Genomic DNA, 24,177 nt, shown 5'->3' with positions numbered 1-24,177 from the left:
TATATTTAATAAAAACATGAAAATAACGGTACATTCAAAATTTCGTTGGATAATCTTTTAGCTAAAATTATACTTCTTATGCATGACAATGGCATGGGTTCAGCTAATATTTTCGAACAAGAATGTTCTATTTGCTCCATTCCTAGTGTTTATGTTCCTATATTCGAATGGCGCAAAAATCGAAAGATTAATTTCGCTTCAACTACTTTCAGTTTATTCAAACCATAAACACATAATAATGAACTATCCATACGTAAACGTCTACTAATAATCCAATAACACAGTTGAGTTTAAAAATAAAGAATTGAACAGTTATAGGGCAGCTACATTCTAACGAACAAATTCTATCGACGACAAATCCATAGTGTCTTGCCAACTCACGGCAACAAAAAAGTGCAAATTAATTCGAGAGGCATGGAAATAAACATCTAGGTTTGAATAGCTTTCAATAGAGCTTTTGAAGAAGTATCAAGATCCCTTATTAATTTCTCCAACTAACTGCATACGTGTTCCATAGGATACGGAGAATATGAGGAAGTTTCGATAACTTTTTTGATACTTCAGGACAGTTGTATAGTAACCACAAGCGAGTATTTAGGACTGTATGTTTAGGATTGTTATCCTGATAGAACTTGAATATATTTTGCTTTCCAAGTTTTCTTGCAGGTACTTATAGAATTCTTGCAGTTAAAGAATATTTCTATATCTATACTAATACATATTACTTTAAACGCTCAATTTCTTATTTTCGAGAGCCAGCGGAAATATTTCCAAACCAGCATGCCTCTACCTAGATGCGTAATATTAGTTTAGTGGATTTTTCGAATGCCAAGTGTATTTTTCTGGTTTTCTTGTTCACGAAGAATTTCCTTCTTGCTGATCGCTCATTGTATCCATGTGTCCTAAATCAGCAGATCAGTTGACGGTCCAGATTTCTTTTTAGTAAACTGGATTTTTTTAAAATTTTTAGATTTCTTTTTAGTAAACTTTTTAGAAAAGGTGCTAGTTGCATGGGTGTTTTCGTGCTTTCCTTCATGTGTAACGTGGATTACGTGCATCTTTCCTATAGAAAGCTGAACGAAAGCATCCTTTCCCTTAAGCAGATACCGCTAGTGTACTTTGCCGTGATAAGCCAAACCAAATCAGCCATGTTCATTGTAGATATGGAACTGTTAATATATTTTGCTAAACAAGTAGACATTTCTAGATGTAGATCATTATTCTTGTGATGTGCTTTCATTTAAAAAAAAAGAGAGAGAAAGAGAGAGAGGAAAAAAAAAAAACACTGATTTCACTTTTAGATCAAATTATTTCACTTCTAGGAATATTTTGATAAGTTTTATTTTACAACAAACAACTCTTAAAAAAGAGAAAAAATAATATTGTTGCGTGCGTACGGGTTCGTTATGAAATGAATGCACAAGTCCGATGAAAAATGAACAAAAATTTATTATTATCACAACAGAAATGCTTAAATTTTCTCAAATTATCATGCAGTATCACAATATCTCACAGTAGTTATCTTTTAACTACTTAAATGTACAATAGAGCGTAATTCAAAACAGCTAAAGAACGCTAATCCGCGAATTCGCTATAATCAACAACGGCAGTTTTCTAAACAACAACAAACTAAGCAACTACTACAAACTGAGATGTTTTCCTCCTTTTATAAGATTTTAAAATCACGCGCTAGAATTTTCCAGTACTTTCTCGAAATCAAAAAGAGATATTTATTTATTTAATGCACGCGCTCTTGTATTTTTAATTTTTCCGGCTTAGCTTTCTTTTAATATTCGTCACGCGCTGCACTGCGCGAGAAATAAAACCATTTAATTTATAATTGAACTAACATTAGCTTTTTAAATACCAAATTCGTAACACTGCCCCCTTCCCAAGGACTGCACGTCCCGGGCAGTACAATCCCTGGACAGGAAGCTAAACTTACAACTGTGGCATAAATGCAACTGAGGCATAAACGTTACATTACAATATCAAACAATATAAACAATAAATGCAATAACTAACTTAAATCAAATGCTATCAAATACTAAATACAAAACAAATACTAAATACAAATCAAATACTAAATACAAATCAAATACTAAATGCAAATCAAATACTAAATACAAATCAAATACTAAATGCAAATCAAATACTAAATACAAATCAAATCAAATACACATTAATAAACAAAAAGAACCATGGTCTGATACTATTTACAATTATTTACATTACGTACTATGGCCATAGTAATGAGCTAACCTGTCGTAATGAACGACTTTAGGTTTAGAGTTCGAAGACTTACGAATCCGAACCACGACGTCATTCAGCCTTTTTAGGACTGTATACGGGCCATCCCAAGGTGACTGTAATTTCGGACAAAGTCCTTTCCGTCGAGTCGGATTCCACAACCACAACTTGTCTCCTTCGTGGAACTGATGTTCAGTAGCTCTTGTGTCGTAGCGGGTCTTCATCTTCTCCGTCGCCAGGTTGACTCGCTCTCGTGCAAAGTTTTGTATCACTTCCAACCGGGCCTGGAGATCTTGAATATATTCCTCAGACGATGAAGGAGCATCCGGAGGGCGGCCAAACAATAGATCACAAGGCAGACGAAGGTCACGACCGAAGAGCATCTGTGATGGAGAATAGCCGGTAGTCTCGTGGACAGCACTGCGGTAAGCCAGTAAAAAGAGTGGTAATTTCTTGTCCCAGTCCTGTTGGTTTCTGGAAACCACTAATGAGAGGTTATTAAGGATGGTTCGATTGAACCTCTCTACCATGCCGTCCGACTGGGGATGCAATGGCGTCGTTTGAGTTTTGTCAATGCCGAGTAGTTTGCATAGTTCTTTGATTACTGCCGAGGCAAAATTCCTTCCCTGATCGGAATGTAACTGAAGAGGCACTCCGAACCTGGAAATCCAGTGCTGTATCATTACCTCAGTTACTGTGACAGCCTCTTGATCAGGAATAGGATAAGCTTCAGGCCACTTGGTGAAGTAATCAATGACAACGAGTATGTATTTGTTGCCATCAGCAGTTCGTGGCAGAGGTCCCAGGATGTCAAAGGCGATACGTTCAAAAGGCGCCCCTACGTTGTAACGTTGCAGCTTGCCTCGGCTGCGTCTCCTCGGTCCTTTCTGACCTGCACAGGCATCGCAAGATCGGCACCACTTTTGCACGTCATCCTTTGCATTATTCCAGTAAAAGCGCTCACGAACTCTCTGCAAGGTCTTCATTATTCCAAAGTGACCTCCAGTAGGGGTGCTATGTAATTCTTTAAGGACATCAGGAATGCGGGATCTTGGAAGTATAAGTTGCCATCGGAACATCTTCCCATCATCCGATTCGAATTTCCAGTATAAGACGCCGTTTCGAATGTGAAGTGAATCCCAGAGTGCCCAATATTGTTTGGTTGTAGGACTACAGATAGAAATGTCCTGCCAGGTAGGTTTTCTGTTTGATGACTCCATTAAATCAATTATGGGTTTAATGTCGCGGTCTTCCAGCTGGTCTTTCCTGACTTCATCATCACTCCACGGTTCTCGATCAGCCGATGTTGATGTTGTAATTTGTCTTGCGACCGGAGTCAGCAGCTCGTATTTCGCTTCCACCCTGGAACAATATCGGCAGCTTTCTTGGCAAGGTCTTCTAGACAGGGCGTCGGCGTTTCCGTGTGATGATCCCTTACGATGACGGATAGTGATGTCATATTCTTGGAGTCTCTGTATCCACCTGGATATTTGACCCTCAGGATTCTTGAAATTTAAAAGCCAGGTCAATGATGCATGATCGGTGCGGAGCAGGAATTTTATGCCGTATAGATAGTGATGGAACTGTTCTACAGCTTTGACTATGGCGAGCAACTCTTTCCTGGTGACACAATAATTCCTCTCCGGTTTAGACAGGCACTTGCTCCAGTATGCCACTACACGTTCTTCGCCGTCTATTTTTGGGACAAAACAGCACCAACAGTTTCATTACTCGCGTCGGTGTCGAGAATAAATGGTCGGTCAAGCTGAGGATACGTCAGGATTGGAGCAGATGTTAAAGCCTCCTTTAAGTTGTTAAATGCATCCTCGCATTCTTTTGTCCACAAGAACTTTCGGTTGCTCTCTGTCAGCTTGTGTAGGGGTCTTGCGATGGAAGAAAAGTCCCTCACGAATTTCCTATAGTAGGTGCAAAGCCCTAGGAAGCTTCTCAGCTGATGGACATTTTCGGGACGTTTCCAGAATTTAACGGCTGATACCTTTTCAGGATCCGTGCGCACACCTTCTGCAGAGATGACATGTCCCAGGTAAGTCACTTCCTTTCGGAACAATTTGCATTTAGCGGGACTCAGCTTCAGATTGGCTTCTTTCAGTTTCTGAAGCACCTTCCTAAGATTTTCTAAATGTTCTTCAAAACTCTTTCCGACGATGATGATGTCGTCCAGGTATATGAGGCAGGCTTCGTAGGAAAGGCCTTTCAAAACAGTTTCCATAAGACGTTCGAATGTTGCCGGCGCATTACACAGTCCAAACGGCATCACCTTGAATTGCCAAAGCCCTTGTCCCGTAGTAAATGCCGTCTTTTCTCGGTCTTCAGGCTGTATTTCTACCTGCCAATACCCACTCTTTAAATCAAGTGTTGAGAACCACTTGCTGCCAGAAAGAGTGTCTAGAATGTCGTCAATTCTAGGAAGAGGGTAACTGTCTTTCTTCGTAACCTCATTCAACCGGCGATAGTCGACGCAAAATCTTGTTGAGCTGTCTTTCTTTCTGACTAGGACGATGGGAGATGCCCATGGACTTACTGAAGGCTCGATGACATCGCTTTCTTTCATATCTTTTAACAGTGTTCGCACATCTTCCTGTTTAGCAAACGGTAGACGTCTTGGATGTTGCTTGATCGGGGAATGATCGCCGGTATCTATTCTATGTTGTGTCAAACTAGTTCGACCCACGTCAGAAGACGAGCGGGAGAAAACAACTTAAAGATCTTTAATGACGCGATCGGCAGCATTCCTCTCTTTATCGTTTAATTGCGCATTCTGCAATAACTCCGATGTAATTCTCTCTAAGGACACGGATTCTTGGATGTTACTCTTTCTTTCAACGGTGGTTACTGGAGTACATGCTGCAACCACTTCACCTTTCTTAATAATTCTCCCCTTCTCAGTTACATTGGCGACTCTCACCGGGATAACCGTTCTGGATAGGTCGACGAGTGTTGAGGCTACTAGTACTCCTTTTGGGCTATTACAGTTATTGGGATATTCTATGATGCCGTAGCGGAAATTTCTGTTTTCGGCTATGGATCCAGGAAGTAAAATTTCTGTTCTTGCCGGTATTGTGATATTGTCTTGTGCTATGATTTTATGGACAGATTTAACTTCATCATTGACTCCAAATAACGCTATGTCCTCAGATGTAGAATGCAATTCGTTATTTTTAAAGTCCAAGGAAAAATTGTATTTCCTTAGAAAGTCCAATCCGAGTATGCAAGAATCAGTGATCTCTGCTACATGTGCCGTGTGATGGTAAGCGGCACTTCCAAACGTGATGTTAGCATTTACTTTTCCATCGATTTTGATCTTCTCACCGGACACAGTCTGTAGGGTAACGCAGGGCGGCGTCCAGATAAGTTTGCTTTCCAGTTGTTGAGCCAAATCTTTTCGGATGATGGCAACGTTGGCTCCTGGACTTGAGCAGCTCTGACTGGATGGCGGTCTCGACGGGTGGCTTGCTGGGCTGCCTCAAATTTCATGGCATACACTAAAGCGCTTTTCAGATCTTTAACATCCGCCATTCGCAGTGCTTTCTGTATTTCAGGGTCCCGGATGCCATCGATGAAATATTGCTGGGACAGGATTTCCCTTGTTTCTGTCAGGCACTCCGAAAAGGCGTGATGTGACAGCCTTTCAACATCCGTGGCGAGCTCCTGAAGCGTTTCGGTGAGCTTCTGTTGACGAGATTTTAATTGGAGCCTGCTGTAGTCTTTTAAACATTTCTCGCCGAAGCGCAGCTCCAAAGCGCCGGATAGAGCTTCGAAATCTAGCCTTTGATTTTCGGGAAGCGTCTGCAGGATATCCGCTGCGTCTGCTCTCAGAGAAGCGGCGAGATGACAGGCCTTAGCTTGGGAATCCCATCCATTCGCATCCGCAACGATAGAAAATTGTGTCCTATACACCTGCCAGGAGGTCTTCCCATCATATGTAGAGCAGGCATCGATAAAAATTTGAAACCTTCAGAATTGTTTCCTACCGTCGCTATGCACTTCTTTAGGCTGTCAACTTCTTTGGCGACGGCAGCAGAAACCCTATCATCAATTTGTTGTTCGACGGCAGAAACTCTCTCTTCTATATGTTCTTTTACAGAAGAAATTCTTTCTTCTACTTGTTCTTTTACCGAAGAAACTCTTTCTTCTATTTGTCCAACTTTAGTTTCAACCGCGTCTATTCTGCCTTCCATAGCCTCAAATTTATTTTCTATTACGCAGGTAATTTCTCTTTTCATTTCGTCCTGACCTGCTTTCATCTCATTTTTAAGAGATTTCATCTCTTCCTTAACGGATTCCTGGCCCAACTTCATTTGTTCCTGTGCCGTTTTCATTTCTTCCTTGAGGGATTCCTGGCCCAATTTCATTTCTTCTTTAAAAGATGTTTGGCCAGCTTCCATCTTTTCTTGGAAAGCAGCAAAAGCAGTAATGAGCTGTCTCAATTGTTCTTCCATCCCTCTTGTTATTGGCATTCAAATCCCACTTCTGACACCAAAAATTGTTGCGTGCGTACGGGTTCGTTATGAAATGAATGCACAAGTCCGATGAAAAATGAACAAAAATTTATTGTTATCACAACAGAAATGCTTACATTTTCTCAAATTATCATGCAGTATCACAATATCTCACAGTAGTTATCTTTTAACTACTTAAATGTACAATAGAGCGTAATTCAAAACAGCTAAAGAACGCTAATCCGCGAATTCGCTATAATCAACAACGGCAGTTTTCTAAACAACAACAAACTAAGCAACTACTACAAACTGAGATGTTTTCCTCCTTTTATAAGATTTTAAAATCACGCGCTAGAATTTTCCAGTACTTTCTCGAAATCAAAAAGAGATATTTATTTATTTAATGCACACGCTCTTGTATTTTTAATTTTTCCGGCTTAGCTTTCTTTTAATATTCGTCACGCGCTGCACTGCGCGAGAAATAAAACCATTTAATTTATAATTGAACTAACATTAGCTTTTTAAATACCAAATTCGTAACAATATATTAGAAAGGAATTTGAAGTCGTTGTTTCAATATTTATCACAAGATCTATTCAAATAAATTTCACAAATACAGGTGCCCGAAAACAAATGTGAGTCACTGTTTTTAGGCTTTACCCAGGGGCAACACGTAACATAAGCTTTTATATCGCTGAGGTTTTAATCAAAAGTTCCTTAAATTTGCATAAAGTAAATGAAAAATTTTTAATTTCGGCTTCAAGGCGCACGTGTTTGTATCTATGCAAATAAAACGTTCAAAGTCGGCGCCGTTTTTCCACAATGTGATTAAATTCGAAAGAAATATACTGCGTTTTGCCATGAGGTAAGACACTTCTTCTATAACGCAAACAAATATCTTACGCTTTGCAGAATGGCAACACAAAGCTTTTAAATCGCGGAATTTTTTTATCAAAAGTTCAGTAATTTCACATAAAATATGAAATAATAAATAACAGACTCGAAATTTAAAATTCGGGCTTCGAGATGCGCATGTTCATGTGGAGGACTATTTGTGTTCAAAATTTGGTGGCTCTAGGTGCTACCGTTTCTTTACAATGGTCAGGACATACAAATATATTTTTCGTTATTTAATAACAGAGAAGATTAAACAAGGTGTTTCAAATCATATATATATATATATATATATATATATATATATATATATATGTATATGTATATATATATATATATATATGCAAAATATAAAATATGAAACGAAATTATTACACTTATTGTAATCAATTGGCAATAGACCTGCAAACAAATATTAATTGAACACATAACCCGCTTCAAAGATTCGCGTTGCATCATTTAATATCATTTTTCCGCATTTACGTCATTCTTTTCCTGCATTTTCTTTGTACTGCGACATCTTTTGCAGAGTCACTGCTCAGGATTAACACAAAGATTTTCCGGCTATAAATACCACCGAAGCTAGTACGCTTTCCTTTGTATTCTAAGGTCATTATCATCTTCAAACTGTATGCTCAAGATATTGTGTTTATTTATCCAAGATATGCTTATAATTGCTATTCATTGCTTGTAATTGCCTAGAGTGTCTGTTATGATTTGTTTACGAATTATTTTAATTATTATGATACTAATCTAAAGGCGAGAGAGACTTTCCACTTGTCTGGAATTAAACTTTTTTCACTATCAGGCCCAAAAAGAAATGTAGTATAAATTGGCAAAGACTCACAAGGGTCGAAGATCTCTCACATGAATGAAGATCTACAATCTACTGTACGCTTTCCTTTTTACACTTGCTGCTGCTTCAGTAAACCACGTCACTCGCTTCGCCTTCTTTCTTTATTGTCTGAAATGTAGACTGCGTATATGGAAATTGTGGATCACATTTAGCAGCCCTAGTGTTGTACCAGTTTAACGCAAAAATGTATTTCTGAATAATTTTTCCTGTGCAAAATGAAAATGATGTTTTCATCATCAAGCCAATTGTGATTTTCGTACCAGTCGTCATCTAAGCAACAGTCTTCTCGGCCATGACTGACAAGAGAATTGGTTTCATCTTTTACAAAAACTACAACATCACACACACACACACATATATTTAAATCGTCTGAAATTCAGTTATAAATGGAGTTTTAAATGATGCACGACTAACGGGTGTTTGTAACATTATTTGATATTGAGTAACTTTCAACCTATGATCACTTTGTTCAGGTTCTTTCAGAAAACAAAAGTAAAATTTATACCCATGTCCTTGACAGAGGGAGTTTCAATCAGAAGTGTTCTTGGTTTTATAAGATTTTTAAAAATGTAATATACGAAGTTGCCCTTGGAAAAATGGTCAGAATTACATGACCAGTTATTTTTCTTGACGGAAACAAATAGCAAAAAATATCGAATTTAAAAAATAGAATTAAGGGAGATACAAATTTTCGATGTTTAAGCATTTCCACAAATTCGAATTCGAAACCCATACTTTCACATATCTTTATTTATCGACCGCGAAAGTTATTAGCCCAAGGGAGCGTTAGCCCAGAAGGGCTATTACCTCTGAACGGGATTTTGCGCTGAACCGCTATAAAAGTCTGAATGTTGCCCCCAAATATTATCGCCCTGCATTATATTTAAAGAAATTAAATAATGTAGAATTCTCATGAATGTATGCAAGTTTTTTCCATTGTGCTAAAACAACGGTACCTAGAGACATCAAATTTAGAACAATGTTGTCCTCCACCCGAACCTGGAAGCCCGAATTTCGATTTCGAATTTATTTTATTGTGTATTTCACCTTTTGTAAACTTTAACGAATTTTTGCTTAATAAACTCAATGATTTCAAAGCTAGTAATGCCAAAACTGTCCGGGAAAAAAACTTTTTTATCCCCAGCGTAAGAGACTGTCTATCGGAAATTCTAAAGATAGACTGTTTGATATTAAATATTTTTAGCCCAAAGGAACATTAGCCCAAATGTTCTCGAAACCTGTTTATGTAAGTGAATGAAAAAAAAAAAAAAAAAAAAAAAACACGCCCATTTGGGCGTGATATTGCGTATGGTCTACAAAATTTAATGTATTACGTACGGGAAAATTTTAATCATATGAGGAAGAATATTTTCGTAACTTGGCTATGAAGCTCCCCCCCCCCCATATACAGTTCTTATGCCAAGCTCGCATAAAAATTTTATATTATAAGATTTTACTAAGTCTACCTCCTTTGATTCATTTCTTTATTTAGACCTACGAGTTTACCACAAAACATTAGAAATATACAGTTTTACATTCTTATCAGGACACGCTTCACATGTACTATAGATAAGTGTATAATAACATTTTCAATGATTGTGATACACACTACTTTTAGGGAAAAAAAAAAAAAAAAAAAAGAAATCAGCAAAATATTAAACATTATTTGTAATTCCTGTGTAAGATTTTTCTGCAGTACTTAATGGTTTATGAAATTGTTCGTAACTTTCCAAAGCTCTTTTACTCTTGCTTTTTTTCGAAAAGCAGACATATAATTGCTGTCAATTTACAGTCCAGTGGCAGATATTCCGTTTTTTATGCGTCACTGTCGATTAACCATCATCCACTTCGTCATTGTCAATTTTTTCCCTATCTCCACCCATTGAAAATGATAAGAACATCATTACCCTGTAAAAAAATGGGTAAATCATGGTCGGCGGTGAGACATTTCTTTGAATTCTTGTGGTTTTTCGTATTTTACCTCAAGTTCTTTCGAGCGAGTTGTTTTTTTGGCGGTGCATCAAACAGAAGTTTAAAGTACTAAATAGATTGGGAATAGGGGAAAACAACTCCTTAAATTGGGATTGGTTATCGTAAAATTCGCTTCTCGTCACCATAAACTATCCTGCTACTAGGGATAAGCATCCTAATCTAGCTGTCATTCCATTTTTTTTCCTTTTATCAGCTACAAAATTGCTTGGATTCTGCGCATTTTGGTCACTGCTACTTATTTGACTTTTTGCTCTGCCTCTATTGCAATTTTTTTTAGAGAGATGTCAGCCACCTTTGGAATCAATCCTACGCTTAACTCTTTTTTAAAAATTGATTTATTTAATCATTGGCTTGAATTTTATATTTGCAGTGACGTGAAATTCTACCACGTATACTGTGTCCGTAAAATAATGCTGATGTTTCCAGTTAGTTTATGTGATAACAAATCTTACGCAATGTGCTCTGAATCCTTCTTATTTCAACGGGTTAATAACTTGGCAGTTGATGCATAAATTCTTTCCCACAAATGGAGTCGTCCTTTCGCTACCGAGTAATAAAGTCATTGAACACTGGTAGTTCGTCCTAGAAGATTGCGAGCGAATGAGCTAGATGCATGGGCATTTTCGTGGTTTTCCCATGCTGTGCATGGATACGAGCTAGTTTCCCTTTGAAAGGCTTCCACGAAGGCATTCCCCCATTTAGGCAGATAGTAGTCACATGCTTTATGATAATCAAATAAAGCAAAAACCATTCTCACAAATGGACAAATTTTAAATCTTTTCACTTTAAATACAGTTTTCACATGTGTGCTGCAAGATGTAACGTGGTAAGAAATGGAACAGGAAAGGTAGAGCAGGTGCAACTTAATCACAGTTACTGTGACCATTCCTTTTAGATGACTATCCACAACTTTATGTGCTTTCAATTTTCCGAGGAAATGGTCATCCTACTGAATATTCAATACCAGTAGTTATTTATGTTGTCAGAAGTACCGATCATTTTTAAAATTGGTCGTTTGAGGGAAGTTGTCACCCAAAAAGGGTTCATTCTAATATGTGGAAAGAAGAGATTTGAGTGTAAGTGTCTATAATTTGTATTTATAGTTATTTATAAATTTCAGATAATCGGAAGCTGTGACTTTAATTTTATTGTATAATTTGTATTTTATCATTATTAAGTTTATTAGATCGCAAAAGATTTTCATCATTGCAACACTACATAGAAGTCAAACAAAACCCTCTTAGAATTCATTCCATCGCGTTTATGAAACTTAATGCCCACAGCAGAAAGTTTTTTAATGATGATGATCAATGGCAGATTCACAATGCCCGTCGGAAATAAAAGGACAACAAAAAAGCGAAAGCGAAATCCTCCATCCGTATTTGGGGGTTGTGAATGGAAGATAATTAGGCACGCCAGACACGAAAGAAGTTTTCTTTCAATGGCGGGTGTTATTTTGCTTCGCTTCAGAAAGCTCTATACCCCTGTACGATTTAAAAAACTGATAGTATGTCAATGGACCTTGCGTTACATCGATCGATAGTTAACCTGGCCATAAATACCTTTGTTTTTTACAGAACACAGTTGAATTTAACAAAGATTATATAAAACTGGAGAAGGAAATCGCTTAAGACTAATAATATTCACTAAAAGCTTAATAAAACGTACAAGGGAGTAATAGTTTGTGCTTCGGGTACTGGAAATACTTTATAACCACAATTCAGCAACGTACAAAATTCAATTGATAAATATCTTCAAGTGAAAAGAGTTACAGGAATTTAACTATAATTCAATTTCCCTTAGAAATTCCTCGTCTAACGTAGATAGCCCTTAGGAGATTTTATTGGATTATTCAGTTATGGCAAAGCACACGAGGGCTAAAGGGAGGGATGCCTTCGTGGAGGACTTTCTAAGGGAACTGGCTCGTCGCTTAGGAGAATGGGCTTTGTCATATTTAGTGAAACAAACGAATAAACTTCCTACAACATTTTCACTTAACAATTTACCTTTACGTGAGTAAGGAATGCTTCAGCATTGCTTACTTAAGTAAATTATTTATTGATGGAATAATCACATAAATTATTTAGTCATGGAGTAAATTATTTATTGATGTACACGTAAATTATTTATTGATTTATATTTTTATAATTTTTAATTAATTAATCACGTAAATTATTTATTGATGGAGTATATACTCCTTAAATTATGTATTGATGGAATTATGTGCTTCTTTACTGAGTGGTACATAATATTCTTCAATGAATTGAATTGAGTTTCCAAAATTGGATTTTTTTGTTAATTTAGACATCTTAATTTGAACGTGAATCCACTTTCAGTATCTTGCAAGCATAAAGCATGTGTCTGAGCTATTTTTAATTTTTAATTTTAGAAGCTTCTCTGGGATTTTTTTCAGATAAGCGGAGTAGTCATTTCTGTGGAAAACCTTTGTGTGTAGTAGAAATCAAGTTCAGGCTGTTAATCAAGTTCTGCTTCATAGCGATTAGCAATTCATTAACTGCCAAAGAGATTCGTTTGCCACAGCTCTCTAATCAATCTTCCAATTATACTATTTCATTTATAAACCAACAAATTATTTATTGATGGAGTTAGTTGCTTCTTTACTGAGTGGTACATGATATTCTTCAATGTAATTGAATTTAATTGCCAGAATTAGATTTTTGTAGATTTAGACACCTTAATTTCATGCAGAACTCTACTCCTGCAAAACACGAATGCTCTTTTTTATTTTTACTCCATTATCTTCGCTGCTTCTGTCAATTTTTATTCCAACAGAAGGGCAGAAGAACAGAAGGGCTTTTAGTCTCGAAACGACATTTTGCGTCGAATCACTAAAAGCGTTGAATTACTTTTCAAAATGTTGCTCTGTATTACATTTAAAGAAATTGAATAATGAAGAAGCTGCATGAATGTTTGCATGTTTTTTGCATTGTGGAAAAACAATACCTTGAGTCATCAAATTTTCAATAACGTAGTCCTCCACCCGAATATGAGACCCAGGAGCCCGAATTTTGAATTTTGAATTTGTTTTATCATCTATTTGATATTCTGTAAAACTTTAATGATTTTTGATTAAAAAACTTAACGATTTCAAAGCGAACAGTGGCAACACTGTACGGAATAAAACATTTTTATCTTCAGCGCTAAAGAATGTCTATCGGGAATTCTAGATATGTTGTTTTTAAATATTTTTAACCCAAATGCTTTCGAAATGTGCATGCGTGTGTAAAGGGGAAAAAACGCCTCTTTGGGGGTTAATATAAAAATCTGAAAGCTTTCAAATTTTTTTAACATGTGTGTAATCGATATGATTGCAATCGTCGTAGCACTGATAAGAAACTTCATTTATTATTTTTCCATACAATGACCTTTTGACTGGTTTTTGTGACACATACCGGAGTTATTCCGTATTATACACAAGCTAATCGTTCTTAAAACTGCCTTTTAATTTCTTAAGTTTATCTAGTAGCACTTCATGAGGATTATTCTTTAATCTGCTGCATAAATCTGATGAATGATATATAATTTCGGTTATTCTAAAGTAATACGTAGCATTTAGTGACAAAACTACATTTTTAAAGAGCTCTTTCCTGAACTAAAATTTCTTACCGAATATCTTGTCGCCAAAATTATTGAACTCTGAAATCTTAATCTCATAATCTATTTCTCAAGACGGTTCGAGTTGATTGCAACCAATCAATTCACACTGACATGATAATGGGTGGATTTTTAACGCGCATAAAATGAAAATCAGCTATAATTCTTGAAGGTAACTTCAATCTAAGCAAAGTGTTGTTAATAATTTATTTTAATTGAAATAAAAATATAAGTAAATTTTTAATTATAAGCAACTAATTTTTTATTTGAAACGTTAATTCCAATCAATCACAAATAAACTGGCCATTCCATAACTTAAGTTTGTCTACACATTCCAGACGTTTATCTTCGCTATTTCAGATTTATTTTCAATTTCTTTATTCCCCCGTTTTCTGCTACATACTTTTCATAAATCTGAGCATTTAGAATATCCATCATTCTCGTCTTTTTGCAAACATTTTTCCGTGTTTTCTTTACTTAAGAGTATGAAAGCCATGAGCGTCAGAAATGATAAACAAAGCTGCTATTTCACCTCCAACAATTTTCTTCTAGCATGTTATCGGAAATTATTTTTTCAGATATGTTTACCGTTAAGCTTTTGCTTTATTTAATTTTTTTAAAATTTTTTCTCAGTGTTTGCAAGTTTTCCATTTTTTAAAAAAATACCAGTGTCTCAAATGAATTTTTTCGACACGATACATGGAGAAACCATAATAATAAGGATCTATAGTAATCAGGAGTTCTATTATCAAATATTACTTCTTCACTCTGTAATGGAAACAATGGAAAGTCTTCATTGAATGTATCTTCAAGATCTGAGAAATAGCTGCAAAATAATGTTTATTGGAAAAGCAATTCATCATTGCACGTGGATACTCCTGTCAAGGCAGAAATTAAACTCTACATACACTATTATGTGTGCTATTCGCCATTGAAATGAGGCAATTAAAATGCTGTCTTTTGTCTGTTAAAAAGAGTTCCTCGTCGGCATTCAAATTTAAGTTGAGATCATATCAATCATAACTCAAAGAAAAATCAATTTTTCATTTATTTTATGCGATGTGCAATCTTTATAGTCGAATGCAAAACTTTTCTTTCATCTCCCCATTCCCTTCAAACGCATTTAGTAAATGAAATGTTCCATGAGACTGCCTTAACCTCGTGCACAGTTTCATTGATCAATATTTTCCCTAAACGAAATAACATTACAAAATAGTTTCAACTATGCAGCCTTTCTTAACTTTATTAATCACTATTTTTAAAAGGCATTCTACATCCATTGAGTTTCCGCTTAAATAAGTAGTTTCCTTTGTAAAATATTTTAAGAAAGTTATGTAGATTATTGTATATTTTTCTTTTATCATTATGCGCATTGTATATTTATCGCACTTTGGTAATGTGACAGTTTTCGTATTTATATACTCTTATAGAGCGGTGGTCGGCAAACTCATTAGTCGACAAAGCCAATTATCAACAGTTCAATAACTGAACCCTCATTTGAGAGCCACATTTTTTAAACTTAAATTATATAGGTAGGTATATTGTTATTCACTTAATTCGGGTACTCTTACGCTGGCTTTTACTAAGAATGTCTTTGATTTGATCAACGTACGTTCTCGGAAATCGACCCTCTTCCAACTCTCTCATCCACATTTTTTTTCTGTACTTGTTTCGTGTTTCTGTATGTTGTATATTTCTGTTGTTGTATTTTTGTTGTTGTATTTTTCTGTATAATGTAAGATGAAAAGCTTCAGAGAAACAATACTTTGCCGAAAAATGGTGACTAATTTTTGTCGTCAAATGTGGTTAGAAGTCGCCAAACTTGGCCATTATTTGGTGATATTTTGGTCCGGTCCCCATATAACTGTAATGGATATTGTAATTGATTTCATAGGCAGCTGTAACAGTATTCGACCTTCATATGACTTCCAGGTATTTCGAGAAGCAGAAAGTACTAGAAATATCTCGGCGATCGGGTGAAAACTATACTATAAGACCGGAGAGAACATCAATGTTTCAGTTATTATTAATTGTTAGTTCAGCGCGAGTTCAGAATACTGAAATATATCCGGGGTAGCTTCTCTCTGTAGATGCGCTTACAGATAATCAACTACGTAGATTACTCTTTAGATGCACTTACATTGCGTAGTGTTATAACGATAGTTTAGTAGTTTAGTAGTTTGAAGTGTAACTACTGATTGTATTCTGTGATACTGTGAAGAGTTGTACGACTATTTTTATAGAAAGTTCCAGAACTGTGAAGTGTTTCTTTTGGTGAAACAAATTTGATCAAGCTCTCATCTATTCTGTGTGCTATTACGAATCTGTGAGCACGAAACAATATGATAAATAAATTCAAAAATAAAATAATAGTCATTAAATATAAAATAATGATTAGAAACATAATAGTTGGTAATTCTTTGGCCTTTTCCAAGGAGGAGCATAAGTAAATATGAATTGAGTAACGTTTCTGAATTATACCTGGATGAACTGTAACATAAAAAAATAATCAAAGAATCTCTTTAAATTTAAATTAAAAATAATTCAATGAGAATATATTAATTAAAAAATTAATATTTTAAAATTTTTAAAGAAATTTTCAAAAGCAATCATCAAGATATAACCTGCTCAGACGCGAATTGAGTGAAAATATGTGTATAATATAAAAAAAATAGGCAATAAGTCAAGATTTAGAAAAAGAAGAAAAAATATTTTTAAAATTAGTTACTTGGAATACCAAAGGCAAAGTTGCCTTTGTAAAGTAAAAATCAAAAAATATTATAATCAAATAATATAAAAAAAAAGTGAAATGTAAAAATAAACTTAAATTTCCATCCAAAAAGTGAATTTCAGTCTAAATTTAAGAAAGAAAATATCTAAGAAGGCGAAACAAGAATAGGCGAATAAAGCCAGAAAGAAAGATGAAAATAAATAAATAAATAAATAAATAAATAAAAGAAATCCAAAGTAAAAGATAAAATTTAAAGTGCAATCAATAAAATTAGTTTCAAATTAAAATTAAAATTTCAAAATAAACGGAACCAACTGGAAAGAAAAAATTTTTCCAGTACAGCATCTTGTTATTTTAAAAAAGGGATAATGGAAATACAATTTTCAGAAAACAGGCAAAAATTAAAATAGACAATCAAAACAATTATTAAAAAAAAAACCCCTAAAAAACAGTGAAACTGAAATAACACTTACCTCTTAATGTTCTAAATTGTAGCAAGTACTTATATCAATCAGTAACAGTTGAAAAAGAGTACTAAGTGATAAAACAAAAGATGATTGATTACAATGTTGGAAAAATACAGATTGAGTAACGGAAGTGCTGCTTCAGTAAAAAACGGGGGGAAAATAATACTAATTTTTCAATTAATAGAAGAAAATGTTTTAAATTAGATGTGACTGAGGTATTGCTATACCTAACTAATATGCTTCCGCACTAATTTGTAATTCTAAGAGAGAGCACTCCGAGTGTCGGTTCAAGAGTCTTCTACCTATCACTTGTCTCTCGAGAGGATTTCGCCTGGCTTTGTATTTAAGTGTCCCTTTGTTACATAGACACTATATGCTTACAAATATTCACGACTTCCCGCGTATCAAGCCGTACGGCAAATAGCTTATCGGTACGGCAAATAGCTTCGCAACAACTATTCTACCTGGGTGGCAAATAGAGGAAGTGGAAGAAAGTCAGGAAACGAAAGACAGTGAGTTAACAGCAAAATGTCTTCTTCTTTTTGGAATATAATAGTACTGAAATAGAAATGACCTTCTGTAAGTAACAGAGGGAATATTTATATATTTGCAGTTTTACGCAGCTAGTAAATATTTCTTCTTGAGCTTTAAGTATTTCTTATTATTAATATTAAGAAAAATTAGAACGACCTAATGTGCAGTTTTGAGATAGCAGATTAAAAAAATTTAGAGGAACTTTACTACGAATATGCGTTTCTTTATGAACGTTTCCAATTTCAGCGCAGTTTTTTTTTTTTTTTTTTAAATAATAGCATTATTAAGTAGTATTATTTAAGGAATTATCAACTGTTATGTAGTAATTATAATTTTAATAGTTAATGATTTTCTTTTTATTTTTGTATTAATTTACTTTTATTTCACTTTTGTTTTCAAAAATATTTTATCCAATTGTTTTGAATTTGTGCTTTCGAGTTGAATAGTTTGCTAGCATTGATTGATATTAATTCTATACATTTTACTTCTTTCCGTTATCTATAATAAGGACTGGGAATACCATCCCCCTGCTTAAGATGTCTCGAGAAATGTAAGACCTCTTTATTGTTTTTTATGATCTTCTGACATTTTTTGAAAAAAAAAAAAAAAAAAAAACTTTTGTATTTCACTTATTTCACGTTTTTTCGCAAATTTTCAGTTTAACAATCATGTTTGTTTTTATTATTTTTTGATTGCTAATTCAATGGATCATGAATTTAATTTACTATTTTATCATCATTATGTATATATTTATATATCATGATATATTATATTTATAAATAATATATATAATATATCATTTATATAATATATCATAATATGATATATTATATATATTTACGTAATTTTTCCTTGTAAGATATAATAATACACTAGCAAATGTACCAAGGATATTTTCATAAATTACATGGGTAGACCCAAGAACTGATTTGAAGCTAATCAATTTAATAGAAATTCAGATTTATTTCTTAAATGAGACTAATTTACATTAGGCAGGAAAAATTTCTGTGTTGGCGATAAGAAATGAAATACGAACTAGCATTTTTAAATAAATGAAAAGAACGGTTCTGATAGCGCGCTTTCTTCCACTCCTTTTAAACTTTTATCTAAAATGCCGCATTTCTCCTTTTCGGGGAGGTCCAGGAACCTATCGGCTATCCTTTTAAATATCCGCTTGATTATTAAGATTATGTTGTGGAATACGGTAATTATTCCATTAAGAGTTTGCAGTGATTTCTAGATTGAAACTGTCCTTGGCTCAGTAAGAGGTTTCCACCTTTCTTGGGTGGACCGGTTCCCGTTTGAAGAGGGGAGACCACTCAACCACAGCGCTAATGAATGCGCAAGAAATGTTCACTAGTGCAGTCGTTGAACTCTGGAGCTTCAAACAGGTCGGGATTTCTGCTAAGTCCCTGTCCCTCAACCCAGGCGGTCCGAGAGCCTCCTTTTCAACGCGCGGTCGCCCATTGACGGGCATTACCAGTAGCTATTTGTTAGAGGCAGAATTTATTTAGGCTTTATCTCCTCGATTCCGTTTCAGTCATTAGTTTCTTTTATGGACTAGGGCTGGCAGAAGAATGGGAGGTCTCTTTCATCGATCAAATGTACTCACTCGCATTAACATGCATAGACGATAAGATCAGAAAAAATCAAGTGTGCATGTTTGGAGACGTTCCGAACTGTCAGCCTTGACTTGCTAGAAATGATTAACTAAGCATTCGCATCGCAGTGCATGTGGAAGGAGACGTGAATCGAATGGGTTATAAAGCAATACAATTAACAGCTCTGCTATAGTATTAACCTCACAGATAATAATGCCAGGCGTATTAATTATATGCGGTTTTAGGCAAAACTCGGGTAGTATCTGAAACTATGACACATCGAGGTGCACTATGATTAAGGAGTAGTGCACATCAGAAGTACTGAATATATTTGAGGAATTTTTGATTTCCCAATTCTGGTGGTATTTCAATTGAAGATGGCCTAACGAATAAAATTTGGAATGCATTATATGCTGTAAGGCCCCTCCCCCAACTAGCGATTGAGTGGTTAAGACCACCGAATACTGATAATTCGACAACTCAGACGAATAGGTTGGCTTCTTCAGTGGTTTTTTTTTTTCGGGGGGGGGAGGGAAGTTTTCTACGTGTAACATGAATACGAACCAGTCTACCTTAAGAAATGCTCCAAGAACGCATCCCTCATCTTAGACAGATAGCCTTTGCCTGATTACCATATCCAAACTTACTTAAACTAATCTTGCGTTTTTTATGTTCTTAATTTACCTAATACCTTTTGCTTTATCAGTTCTGGTGTTTTTATATAAATAAGACTGATCATTTTGTTGTCATTAGAAGCAGTTCGAAAATAATCTACTGAATAATGAGATGAATTTCTATTAAAAATTATTATTTCTGTTTTTATAAATTATTATTTCTGTAATTATAATTTCTATTATTTCTGTTTAAAAGCAAAAAAAAAAAAAAAAAAAATTCTGCCAGCTTCTTTAATTAAATCTCATTAATACACTGGATAAGAATAATCAGTAAATAGTGTTTTTTTTTTTTTTTCAGAGATAATTATTATTTTTGTGAAAAAAGTCACTCATAATCCTTTCAAAATAGACACAAAACCTTGTTAATCTTCCGCAAACACTCGGTGAAAATTAGGAACCCCAAGCTCAAAACCCCACGAAAACCTTTCTTGAAATTGAATCGTCAAATATTCTAAAAAGAAACTAATTCTAGAAGGGTTGACATTAAACGTCTGTAGCTTCAGCGGAACCCCCACACCACTGGATGAATTAGACTACTCTTTCTGCTTTGTATACGTAATTACCTTTATAATGAAACAATAATGACTTAAAGCCAACAAAAACCACTGTGCCTCGAAGTGATAGTCATATAAGAGTTGTGTATACAACAAACAGGGAAAAAAAAAAAAAAAAAAAAAAAAAAAAAAACGAAGTATCATAAATCGAAGCTCACAGTCTTAGAACATTCATTGCATGTGCCACAGAACAACGTTCATAAACGTTATGCAGCATGTAAACAGGAGTAGTGTGTTACCCGAAATAAGTTAAAAAATTAGATCTACGGTAAAATAAAAAATATATACTTCATTAAATTATTTATTAACCCTCCAAGCGTTACGGTTTTAGCCCTCAAAATTTTAAAGATCCTCAAAACGTCATGAATAAATTCTATTTTCTTGATTATAATTTTAAGAAAAAACTCTCTCTTGCTTTGTATTTTGATTCTTTTCCTTTTCAATACACAACCAAACCCAAATCGGATAAATTAAATATTGGCAGATATTTTTCACTTGTAATGTATACAAACGTCAGCCTTCTATACGGAATTTTCCGTCCGTAACACTCCAAATAACGTTGTGCAATTTTTAAACTGGTATACATTTAACTTTAGTGCTTTAAGTACATGGAGAGCTTTCATTTATTTTCTTCCACATATTTTTTTTTCAATCTGTATTGAGATTTTTTTTCAATCTCAATAGAGTGGCGCTACCAAAATGTTAATCTGCATGTACGATTCGATATTTATTATTAATCAGTTTTATACTGCAAATCAAAGACGCAGCAATAGGCGAAGCAATACCATTTTCTCACAGAAGAGCACAGTTCGAACTAAAATAAAATATAGTTTACCTGTAATATGTAACATTCAACTTGGATTCTTTTCCTTTGAGGCTAAAACCACAAAAATTAGAGCTTTTTAGTTACAGATAGGTCTACCCTATTTTGAGAAAAATAATCTACAACTTGTGAAGGTTTTATGTTAATTAACCCAGCTATCTTAATGTGTTGATTTTACTGTAACATTTGTCGACTTCCACCAGAATGTAAGTTAGTATTGTTACGGATTTGGTATTTAAATAGCTAATGTTAGTTGAATTATAAATTAAATTGTTTTATTTCCGGTGCAGTGTAGCACGTGACGAATATTAAAGGAAAGCTAAGCCGGAAAATTAAAAATACAAGAGCACGTGCATTTAACATTTAATAAATAAATAAATATCTCTTTTTGATTTCGAGAAAGTTCCAGAAAGTTCTCGGGCGCGATTTAAAATCTTATAAAAAGGAGAAAAACCTCTCAAATCAGTTAGTTAGTTAGCTGTTGTTTTAAGAGTTTGTTTAGAAAACTGCTTTTGTTGACTGTAGCGAATTCGCTTATTAGCTTTCTTTAGCTGTTTTGAATTAAGTTCTGTTGAACGTTTGAGTAGTTAAAAGATATCTACTGTGAGATATTGTAATACTGTACGAATATCTGAGGAAATTTAAGAATTTTGATTTATTTGTTGTGATAATAATAAAGTTTATTCATTTTTCATCGGACTTGCGCATTCAATTCAAACGAACCCGTACGCAAGCAACAGTATTGATGAGCTTCTAGTTTTTGAGCTAGAGAGGAAGAGGACTTTGCAATATAGCAGGCTGGTCGCTTTTTGTTATTTTTCCTTTTGTCGAAATTTATCTTGTGGGTTCCAGATAATTACCATTTCTTCGCGCTTATTTAAGAGTGAGCCAGGATTTAGTAATGTGTATTAAATTTGTGCTCTGCATTTGATATAGTTTGAACGCGCGTTAAACTGATGTGTTAATAAATAGCTTTATTTTAAACTTCCTTTCATTTGTGCTCTTTTACTGAACGTCAACAGCGCTGTTTTATGTTTACTTAGAAGTGAATTAGTAACAGTGTAATCCACGGAGGTAGGAAATAATTTATTTTCACTACCATAATGTAAGCGCAGGGTTGGGGCTAGACTTCTTTTCTTCTCAGTGCAAGTTTTACGACTTTTGATTTCAGCCCCCGCTTAGCTAAATTTTTTTAACTCTTGCGGCTTCTTGTTTCTACTGCTCAGTGCGACCACCCTGACTGGACCGAATCTGGCACCGGCTCTGCGTAACCACATAACCTACTCCCTGCATGAAAAGCAAAAGTATGGCTGGTATGAAGAAATGAAATTAAAATACAAAAGCTCCATCAACAAAATGTTAAAAACGAGATTGCATATACTTTGATGTAAGTTTGTAGGAAAGATGTAGTCGATGAAGATATGTTAGCGAAATTTTACTCACCAAAAGAAACTGAAAATACTTGCTTTTATTCAGAAATATCTGCATTCCGCTAAAAGTTTACGAAGGCTTTGTGAATCGCCTTCTCCCCTTACTTCTATATCTTAGATAAGCTCGAACATGTTTAAGAATTCAAAACCGTCTGCATATTTCCCTTTTGTCTACCATTAAATTAAATGTCTTATTCTTAAATGTATTTTCGGCTCGCCAGCGGTCGAGCAGCTGAACTCTGTTAGTTTGATCAAGGTTCAAATCCCGGCGAATTGTGTGGCTGCATGGCCGTTTTCGTGACTTTCCCCACATGTAACGTAGGTAAGAGGCAGGTCCCTCCGAAAGCCCTCTGTGATGGCATGACTCCTGTTAGGCGGATAGCCTTCACGTGCTTTGCTACCACCAAATCAAACCAAACTTATATGCATTATCATAAATACACGCAAGTTTTTTTTTCCTTAGAAAGTCCTTCACGAATGCATCCCTCCCCGTACGTAGTGTGCTTTGACATATTTAAATAATTTAAAGTAGATATACATGCGTTATAAAAGAGCTATTTTTAAATTAGGTATTGTTATTAAATGATTTTAGAATGAGTCATTCTATTTCTTTTTTGTCTGATTGAAATAACCAACTAAAGAAAGATATTTCGTTATGTCTAGATAACTTTTACAGAACTGAAATAAAATGATGGCGAAAATATGTTTCCTCGTTGGAAATATTAAGTTGGCGAATAATATATCTTTTTACAGAAACGTTTTGTCACATATTGTGCTATAACGGTAAAAATCTCACAAATTTTACTGTTCAGATTTTCTGCGAGATATTGGTAGTTTTCATTTGATGGAAGTTTAGCAACCACTTTAGTGCAAGGAGCGCAATTTAGCTTTAGAAATTTATCATCCGGAGAGGGGGCAGCTAAATCATTTTTCAGCATGACAACGTATTATTACGCTTAAATGGTTTCATTTCTGTTCTGTCATTTAAGCTTATTAAATCCATTAATTGTCTTCCATCAATAGGCTTTTCACATTCACCTTAGAAATACTGAAGTTTAGAAAGCTAACGATAAATTTGTTCAAACAAAAAACGAAGAAGCCTGACTTTGAATGGACTTTTGTGCTTATTAATCCTTTTCAAACTTTTCTACTCTACTGATCTTCTTATTCAAAGGCAAACAAAAATTTTTAATTTGCACTGACGGAGAAGAGACATCAGCTGCGCAAGTTAGAAAGAAATGGGTCTGGAGAAATACGGATCAGCAAAACTTCAGATTTTATCACCTCGAAAATTTA

General features: G+C 34.7%; 2 protein-coding genes across 4 annotated transcripts in view; one reads left to right on the top strand and one right to left on the bottom strand.

The window, feature by feature from the left end:
- Positions 1-24,177, top strand: part of LOC118193369 (band 4.1-like protein 4A) — a 254,951-nt gene that overhangs the window by 40,352 nt on the left and 190,422 nt on the right. The gene's annotated exons all lie outside the window — the stretch shown is intronic.
- LOC118193365 (uncharacterized) overlaps positions 1-24,177 on the bottom strand; it is a 93,167-nt gene that overhangs the window by 68,200 nt on the left and 790 nt on the right. The gene's annotated exons all lie outside the window — the stretch shown is intronic.

The sequence above is a fragment of the Stegodyphus dumicola genome, chromosome 2 (genome assembly GCF_044657685.1).
Source record: "Stegodyphus dumicola isolate Sdum_Otavi_A_Nest chromosome 2, ASM4465768v1".
Taxonomy (NCBI): domain Eukaryota; kingdom Metazoa; phylum Arthropoda; class Arachnida; order Araneae; family Eresidae; genus Stegodyphus; species Stegodyphus dumicola.
The sequence above is the reverse complement of the archived record's forward strand: the minus strand, read 5'-3'. Positions and strand labels throughout refer to the sequence as shown.